This window comes from Sarcophilus harrisii, chromosome 3 (assembly GCF_902635505.1).
Source record: "Sarcophilus harrisii chromosome 3, mSarHar1.11, whole genome shotgun sequence".
Taxonomy (NCBI): Eukaryota; Metazoa; Chordata; class Mammalia; order Dasyuromorphia; family Dasyuridae; genus Sarcophilus; species Sarcophilus harrisii.
Genome location: NC_045428.1, coordinates 409,014,322 through 409,024,496, shown reverse-complemented (window position 1 = coordinate 409,024,496; position 10,175 = coordinate 409,014,322).

Genomic DNA, 10,175 nt, shown 5'->3' with positions numbered 1-10,175 from the left:
CATGTGCCAATGATTCTCTTTCTTTTATAATTGCTCAAACATCCGTTTAATAACTATTAGAGAACTTTGCCTGGAATTAATATTGAATTTATCAGCTATATTCTATCTTCTGGCATTTCTCCAAAGTTCTATTTTCCAAATATTACTTTTAATATTTTTGTAATCATATCTATATATATTTTAGAAAACTATAAGAAAATGATCAGTATTGGGAAAGAACTAGAGAGCACGGCATAAAAAATAAGTTTCAAGGAATTCTGAATATTTTTCCTGAAGAAGAAAAGTTTTGGAAGAGTTGGAAAGGCATCTGAATGTTTTTGAAAATCTGATAAGTAAGAAATAAATTAGACTTATTCTTATGGGAAATTTTTCACAAAATTCGAGCCAAGAATGGACTGAACTGCCTTTGAAGGTGGTGGATTCCTCTTTGCTGGAGATTTTCAAAATGGTGGATGGCTTGTCAAAAGTGTCGTAGAGAGTCAAGAATAGCTATAAGTACTGACTGATCTGTGAGGTACCTTCTACCTCTTATTTTGTGATTTCAGATTGGTGTAGAGATAATCATATAATGCACATAGATGTGCTTTTGCTATCTTCTTATTCACATTTAGTTTTTATTTCCTCAACCATTCTCATTCTACCATTACATTTTGAACCTCATTCTCTAGCTAAGAAAAGACAGGAGTGAAGCAGGAGTTGAATAGAGCCATAGAACTTAAAGTTTAAAAGAAAACTTAGAGACCAACTAGTCTACCCTTTTCATTATATAATTGGTTAATCTTAGGCCCAGGGGATATTAATATGTTTCCCAAGGTCACAAAGAGCCAGTATTCAAACCCATATTCTCTTTATATTTTGTAATGTTACTTTTTTTCCCCTTTCTTTCCTAACATTCTTCTAGCTATTCTAAAAAGTGGCTGTATTCTATCTTTACCCCCTGAATATTGTTTCAAAACTGTCTGCCTTTTACATCTTTTAAAAATATGAGTTAGTCACAGAGCTATATACCTACATTTTTTTTTCTTTATTAGTTTCCTTTTCATGGAGACCATTTTTGATTGTATTAACTTTTTAAAGTAGTTTTTTGTTATGCTTTAGGTGTGTGTGTGTGTTTTTTTTTTTTTAACCAAAGTCATGGCCATGACCTTTTATCTTTGTTTTTTTCCTGAACTTTTTGGAAATTTGATTTTACAAAATCAAGGGTTCATGAACAAATATATTCCTTTCTTCAGATATTATGAACTCTAAGATGATTTGATCATTACTTTCAGGGTTCTCATCATGTCTGCCTCACTAACCAGTTTTATCCTTGTTCTTGAGAATTAAATATCATGTATGAGTTCTCCTTGTTGCTACTTCTTCTTTTTGATATGTAAAGACATTAGGAATACAAGTTTCCAGGTGTTTCATTTTTAGCACACTGAAATTTCTGGCAGCTGTCCATGTAACTGAAGTTTTCCATTACTACTCTCTTATTTAAATTCCAATTTTATACTCCATATCATTGCTCTCTCTTTTCTCTTTGGCTGGTTTGTAATATACTGCCATAATAATATCATTTGTTTTTTGTGGTGTTCTTCTTTTTCTAAAATATGATGGTTCTATGGGAGCAAGTTTCTTGGGGAGGTTTCTTGAGGCAGCCTTAGTTTCTGTTCAGAGTAATAATCACCTCAATGCATCCAGGAGTTAAAATCCAATCTTTTATTGTCTCTTCCAAAATAGCCCAGTTAGCTTTCTTTGGTTCTGAGAGCTCTCGTTGCTAGTCTGTTGTCTCTGCCAGCTTCTGCCTCTAGCTCAATTCTGACTTCTAGCAATCTTCCGAACTGACTGAAGCTCTTTTTATGCTCTTTTAGAGGTGTAAACTCAAAGGTTGAATCCTCCTCTGAGAGTGGGATTATGGGAGGTGTAACTTTGTGAATCTTTTGGACTTCTGAACACTTGTGAATCTCCCAAACTTGTGAACTAATGTGTGAGCTAATGTGTGAACTCTCAAAAGTGTGAACATAATCATTGTTTCTATTAATTCTATTGACTTAACACCTTGTTTCAAGTTTTGGCTCATAACAGTTTTTTTCTTCTTTTATTCTCAAATACTCTCCTACATTTTCATTCTGTTGTATCAAGAATTTTATCATATCTAGAGATGTTTAAAGCATACAGTTCTACTTCACCCATTCTTCTATGAGAAATGTTTCTTTCCACCACATTTCTGTCTATCTTTCAATAGAAATGACTAAATCAGCAGAAGGTAGTGACCTCCACCAGGGATTTTCAACTGACCTTTACAGCTTTGAAAGGAAAAAAAAACTGAGTTTCTGGGAAACATTTTGAATTTGGACAACATATCATTTCACACCTTCCCTAAGCTTTAGCAAATTGACTTCAGCCTGATCCCTGACTGACAATAAACTAACTCATGTTGTTTTAGTCCCTGTGAAAGTTGCCATCCTGGGTAACAGACCAACCAGATCTTTGGTTTATGTGTCCTTTTTTTTTTTTTTCTTTCTCCAGCTTTGTCACCTTTCCCCCCCACTGTACAAAATACTTTACTTCTGTGTCTGCCCTCCCCACCAATTATATTGATAATATTGGTATATCTCAACAGAGATGGCATATGATAATTTATAACCATGAATATCTCCCGACTGAATAATATCTTGCTATGTGATTGTATTACTTATGATAACACTTTTATTTACTTTTTAAATTTTAAATAAAAAAATTCCGATTACATGCAAAAGCAATTTTTAACTTTTTAAAAAAAGTTTTGTTTCATATTGTTTCCCTTCTTCCCTTTCTTCCTTTCTCCTTAAGAAGGCAAGCAATTTGATATAATTTATATATGTTCAATTATGTAAAACATATTTTGACACTAGTCATGTTGTAAATGAAAAATGATACCTCCATGACTATATGAAACTTTCATAAAATTCAGTTTCAGAAGGCAATATAAAACAGTAGAAGGAGAACTGATTTTTAAGTCAAATAAGATCTGGGTTCCAGTCCTGCCTCTGACATGTACTAGAATGTGATCATGAGTCATTCATTCAAGTACAGGCAATGTTACATGGCTATAATTTATAGATAAGTTACTTATCTCCATTGATGAAGAGAATTTACATTCTGGCAATTTTCTATATCAATGATACCACAGTTTCTGACAAAAATAGTACACAGTTGCAACTTTTAACCCTAGCTTTTTTTTCCCCCCTCATCCTTACATTTCAGTTTAATTTATGTACAAAACAAAAATTAGTGAGCAACTTACATACTTTTACCTTTTGTAGTCAATATTTTTTTCTAAGGTGACAAGATGAATGATAAATAATCAGTCCCTTGAGAACAAATAATCAGAGATTCAACTAATGAATTTAATCATAAGACTAGAAGTGAATGGCTTAAAGTTAACATTGTCATTTCAAAGATAAGGAAATTGAGATATTTTGAGAGATTAGGAAATTTGCCTCAATCACACAGAACATTAAGAGGCAGAGCTAGAATACAGGACATCTGGCTCCAAGTCCAATCTACTTTCTACTATATTACATATAAATCCTAGTAGTATATTAGTTTGGACATTAATGTATACCAGTGTATCGGGTTTAACTGCCTTCAGCAAACACATAGAGGACTTTGCATGCAATATTCTATAATCTGTCTGTACAGATTATAAAATTTTATGACACTTGTATGAGCTATTTTCTATAACAATAAGCTTAATTATGGGGTTGGGAGCAAGTAGCTAAATCAAGAGAAAGTCGATCATCAAGTTGGACTTAAAAAGAATCACTTTCAAAGTACTAATTAATTATTTAAAACTGGCAAACATATTTCAGAATGAGCTCATAGGATTTAGAGTTGCAAGGAACCATAACAATCTACTATTTGATCCTCTTCATTTCATGGATAATGAAGTCTAGAGTGGTCAAGTGATCTTCCCCAACTCACATAGATTCAGAACTGGGTTTTTAAAGACAGGACTCCTAGTCCACTGTACCACAACAATTTAATAAATGTTGCATTCATGGGACTTCCATATTTTTGCATATCACCTTAGTAGCATCTTTTCAATGATTTTATTAAATTTATTTTATTTGAAATAACAGATTTTTTAAAAAGTAAAACAGAAAAGGAATACAAAATAAAAGGGAACATTGTCATGTGCCCAACAGAACATCAGGAAGTTTTCAAAATATATAACAACAAATTACCAGATCAAGAAAGTATGTATATTAGTCGAAAAATTGTATTCATGAATGTCCACTTTTTCTTTACTTCCTTGTAAATTGTTCTTTTGTTCCCTGCTATACAGCTTATCTAAATTATTCTTTTTACCCCTTTCATCCCCACCTCCCAAGCAAGCTATAATTAAGAAAAGATATATTTTTGTGTTTATATGTAGATAGATAAATGTAAACACACACATACACAAATATACATCTTTCCTATCCTTCCTGACTCTTTGCTTCAATACTGCTCCATAACTTGTCTTGTTATTACTTAACCTCCCCCCCACCCAAAGATCCCTTTCTTGTCTTCTTCCCTCATCTGCCCATCCATCCTCCTTATTTCTTAATAGATTTTGGAGGGTGCTGGTCCCTTTATAGTATATACATAATGTTGCTGTTAAACCCATTCCTGATGTGCGTACATTTTCAGAACTACAAGCCCCCATGCCTCTGTGTCTGTTTTTCTTCTGCACCTCATTTGTATAACATAATTACTATTTTTACCTTAACTCTGCCAATCTTTCTTTTGAGCTACCCTATTGTTGATATGAATCTTAAACATATGGCATACATTTCCCACGTAAAAAAATCCATAAATAATTTGCCCATGTTTAAGCAAATTATACATTTTGAATTCCTTGAAACTGATCTTTGATACTGACTCTTATATGTTAAATATTCTATTAAATTTGGGTTTGGTTGATACAAAGTCCTAAAAACACACAAGTTTGTTGAATGTCCATTTTTTTCTCATTCAAAATTATAAATAATTTTGCTGAAAATGATATTTTTGGCTGCAGGCCTAGTTCTTTTGATTTTTGGTAGATATGATTCCAGGATCTGTGGTCTTTTATTGTAGCTGCTTAAGTTCTGTACAATTCTAATTGTAGCTCCAGAATATTTAAATTGTTTTGCAAAATTTTCTCTTTGATCTGGGGATTTTGAAATTTGGCAATAATATTCCTGTGTGTTTTCCACAATGGATCTTGTTGAGATGGTGATTGGTGGATTTCTTTCTATTTTTATTTTTCCCTCATGTTTTTATCACTCCAGCACAATTTTCCTGGATTGTTTCCTGCATTATTGTATCAAGATTTTCTTTTTGGTCACAACTTTCTGGCAGTCCAATTATTCCTATATTTTCTCTTCTTGATCTGTTCTCCAAGTCTGTTATTTTTCTTGTTTCACATTCTGTTCTATTTTCTCATTCTTTGTAATAGTTTGTTATTCCTTGTTCTTTCTTAACTTCACTAGCTTCCCCTTGCCTGATTATAATTTTCCAAAAATTATTTTCATCTTTGAGACTCTGTATCTCCTTTTCTAGTTGGTTAATTTAGCTTTCCCTCAATATCTCTTATTTGATTTTTAAATTCTTTTTTGAGTTCTTCTATAAATTCTTTCTGGGCAGAGAGCCATTTCACATTACTCTTTGAAGTAGACGGTTTTTTTATTTTAGTGTCTTCCTCTGAAGATGAAACCTAGTCTTCCCTGTTCCTATTGTGGGGTTCTTTTTCTTTGCTGGTTCACTTTTTTTAATGAGGTATTAGTGTGAGTACTCCTAATCATGGGGTGATTCCCTTCACCTCTCCACTCTGACCAGAAAGCCCAAACCAAGAACTCCACTCTCCTGCAAGTGCCCACAGCCAGCAACATCCTTGCCCCAGTGCCTCTACACTCATCTGGTGCTGGTTCTTTCTTCCCAGGGATGTGTCTTCGCAGCACAGCTGGGTCTGGTATTCTCAATCAACCCAGGATCACTCAGTATTCTTGGACTCAAACCCGAATTCCACAAACAGTCCAGGAGGTAAAAGTTTCTGTGTTTCCTGCTGATTTCCAGTCACACCTAGCTTGCCCAAGGAGTCCTCACTTGGTGTTTCTAAAGAATTAGCCCAGAACTTTTTGCACTTCACTTGGGTTAATCCCAGTCTGGGATCTTTCTTTATATCTTGTTGAGTTGTACCAGGAGGACCCTTGTTCTGCCCCAAGTCTTCTTGATTTTTTACCTGTCTATGTTCTCCCTGAGATGAAGATTTGTTATATTTGTAGGGGAAATCTGGAGAACTTGAAATTTACCAACATACTCGGCCATCTTCCCAGAGTCATACCCAATTGTTTTGAAAAGTGTATCAGCAGTTTTAAATATGGATTCGACTCTTTGTCTTCCTTCATTTGAGTTTTAGAGTGTAAGTGGTGAGATGGAAATTTGGTAGGAAAGTGACAATATGATAATGAAAAATAGGAAATAGAATCATGGACTCCATTTGGCCACTAAATAAAGATAAAAAAGTTTAGTTTGTGCCTTTAAAATCCAAATAGCTTTGAAAATCAAACTAAGGAATAAAAAAGGAAAGCTTAAATGATTAAAATATGTGTCAGAAACATAGAGCATTAACTTTTAGAAAGAAGAAAATGGAAATGATGTATTATTATTCTGCTTTTAAGAGCTACATTTGTCAAGGACTCAGGCTAATTTTTCCAAAACTCTTGTGCATATGAGTTATATGCTCTTATTTACTTATATAGTATATTTCATTTTTTAAAATTTTTTATTTAATAGCCTTTTATTTACAGGATATATGCATGGGTAACTTTACAGCATTAACAATTGCCAAACCTCTTGTTCCAATTTTCACCTCTTACCCCCCCACCCCCTCCCCTAGATGGCAGGATGACCAGTAGATGTTAAATATATTAAAATATAAATTAGATACACAATAAGTATACATGACCAAAACGTTATTTTGCTGTACAAAAAGAATCAGACTCTGAAATATTGTACAATTAGCTTGTGAAGGAAATAAAAAATGCAGGTGTGCATAAATATAGGGATTGGGAATTCAATGTAATGGTTTTTAGTCATCTCCCAGAGTTCTTTTTCTGGGCATAGCTGGTTCAGTTCATTACTGCTCCATTGGAAATGATTTGGTTGATCTCGTTGCTGAGGATGGCCTGGTCCATCAAAACTGGTCATCATATAGTATTGTTGTTGAAGTATATAATGATCTCCTGGTCCTGCTCATTTCACTCAGCATCAGTTCGTGTAAGTCTCTCCAGGCCTTTCTGAAATCATCCTGTTGGTCATTTCTTACAGAACAGTAATATTCCATAATTATATAGTATATTTCAAAGAAAATATGAATTTGAAGAGAGAACAAAATAAAATCCCTTTATGGAATTAGTAGCCGTATTTTAGAATGTCCAGGGTGTCATGTGAATTAGAAAAAGGAAAACAACATAAAAGCATTGAATTATTGAAAATTATACTAACCAAATTAGAATTTTGAGGACCAAAGATCTAAAAATCAGGAACAATCTGGTGCTAAATTCTTCTCCATCATCAGCAGAATCAACATTACATATTTTTATAGCATCTACTGTGTGTTTGGCCTATGCTTGATATGAAACCTAGGTAAACATGAATTGATGCAGAGTGAAGTGAGAAGAACCAAGAAAACATCGTACATAGTTACAGTCATATTGTAAAGGCTGAATAACTGAAAGTCTTAATCACTCTGATCTAAACAATGATTCACAACTCCAAAAACTTATGATGAAAAATGCTGTCCAAAGATAAAACTGATGAAGTCTGAGTATAGATTAAAGCATATTTTCCACTGTCTTTTTTGTCTTTTCCACTGGCTTAGCTAGAAATTTTTTTCATACAGTTTAGCTAGAAATATGTTTTGCATGACTTCACATTTATAATGTGTATCATATTGCTTGCCTTCTTAATGGTGGGGGAAGAGCTGGAGGGAAAGAATTTAGAACTCAATAAAAAAGAATATTAAAAACAAATATCATAAAAAATCAGACCCAATTACAATACAGCACTGTTAAAAAGGGTCAAGAAAATTTATTTTTGTGAAAATATTTTGAAAAGCATGCTGTATAATATGAATATGGGCTATTACTATGATAATTTTTAAATGGCAGTTATACTAGTCCTGGACTAGGAGAAAGAAGATATGAACTCTTATACATACTGCCATAATATGTTCTTTGACCATAAGTAAGTCACTGCATTTTCCTAGGTTTAGGTTTATTTATTAATAAATGTAGAATTTGGACTGGTTGATTACTTATAAAATGTAGAATTTGGATTGGTTGAATTTTAAAATGTATGTGTTGTGATTTTCTTGGTGGCAAAGAGAAAACATACTTAGGGATAAAATATAATGACTTTGGAGGAATTCTAAATATTTAATTTAGCTAGGAAACACAACTGCAAAGAATTCATTCTGAATGTTACAAAGAGAGGCATAGAAGTTTATGAGATTTTTTTTTAAAGAGGCTGGTGTTCAGCACCATGGATAGAGTTTATTTTCTAAAATCTTTTTTTTTTTACTTGTCTCAGAAAGAATGTTACTATGAGATCATCTAGTTCATTTGCCCTGAGTTCTCCTTGATGATCCTCAATTTCTAGTCAATATTGTGATTTTAAATAACATCAGTGCCTTGTTTATAATAAGAACTTAGCAAGTTTTTTTTTTCCTTCATATAGACTGAAAATAAATTTGCCTTTTTTCCACCTAAAAAAAATCATAAAAGTTTCACAGTCTTTCTTGGTATTATGATTATATTCTTGACAGCTCCAAAGGGATTCAAATTGTGGCAGTGATCTCTCATAGAAAATATACAATATGATACTATTCTTAAGTAGTATTTAATTTTAAATATGTAATAGCATTAAATAATAAATTTGTTTCCATTTGGATAGATTATATCAGTAATTCTAGATCTATAATGAATTAATTATTCTTTTTTGTCTTGGATTTTAACAGATATTTCTCAATGGTTCTATTAGCTGTCTAACATAGATTCTGAAATAAGTAATCCTGTCCATTGTCCTCTCTCCCCTTGCCTCCCAACCTCTCTGGTAATAAAAAAGAATCAATTTGATTTAGTGTATAAATATTGTAGATTAGGAATCAAGATACCTTAATTGCAGATATACTTGAGTCACAACAAGTTATGTCATCTTAAACAAGTTATTTTGCCTTTGGAGGCCTTAGATACTTCACTGTAAAAAAAAGGGATTGGATTATCAATCAATCCAAAACCATTTTTGAGTACCTGCTATGTGCCAGGCACTGTGCTAAGAATTGGACTACTTGATCTTAAGGTTCCTTCTAACTGTAATATTGTAAAATTATCTAGTATCTATGAAAATTCTGAATAATTCAGACCTAAGAAATTGGTATGTTCTTTTGTAAATTAAAAGTATCTCATGGGTGAGTCTCTATCCATTTTTTCATATCATATATAAAATTTGCAAGTGAATACATTAAAGTTTTAGTGACATTATAAACATTTTTCATATATTTTTAAACATTATGTACACGTCTCCTCACCTTGAATCTTACCCTGGTCTTTCATTGTCACATGGAAGTGGCCTTTCATTGTGTCCTATAAGTAACAATCATTCTGACAATTGCATGCAACTTCTGACAAGTCACAAATCAGGAAGGCTATGAATGCAGATTGGCAGAGAACTGAAATCCTATTCTTCAAAGACTGGTAAGTTGGTCACTAAGTAATGCACTTTTCAGTCACAGTTAACTAAAAAAGAGTATTTACTAAGGTGGAGAGAGATTCCAATCTCCATTGGTGGATGCAATCCCCATCTCTATGAGATATGAGGTTCTAAAACTATCAAACTATCTCCATCAATCGGCACCTAGAATGTGCCAGGAACTGTGCTAAGTAATAGAGAAACAGTTCCAGCAAACTGTTAGGGAGAGTCAACATGAGGATATAAAATTATATACAAAATAAGCACAAGATAATTGGAGTTTGGGGAGGATTCTATTAAGTAACTAGACTTTATTAGGACATGACTTGGACTGGGCTTTGACAGAATTTAGAGATCGGAAGAGGTGGAAGGAAGAAAAAGTGATTTCCAGGCATGGGGAATAGCCGGTGCAAAACCAAAGAAATAGAAAGAGG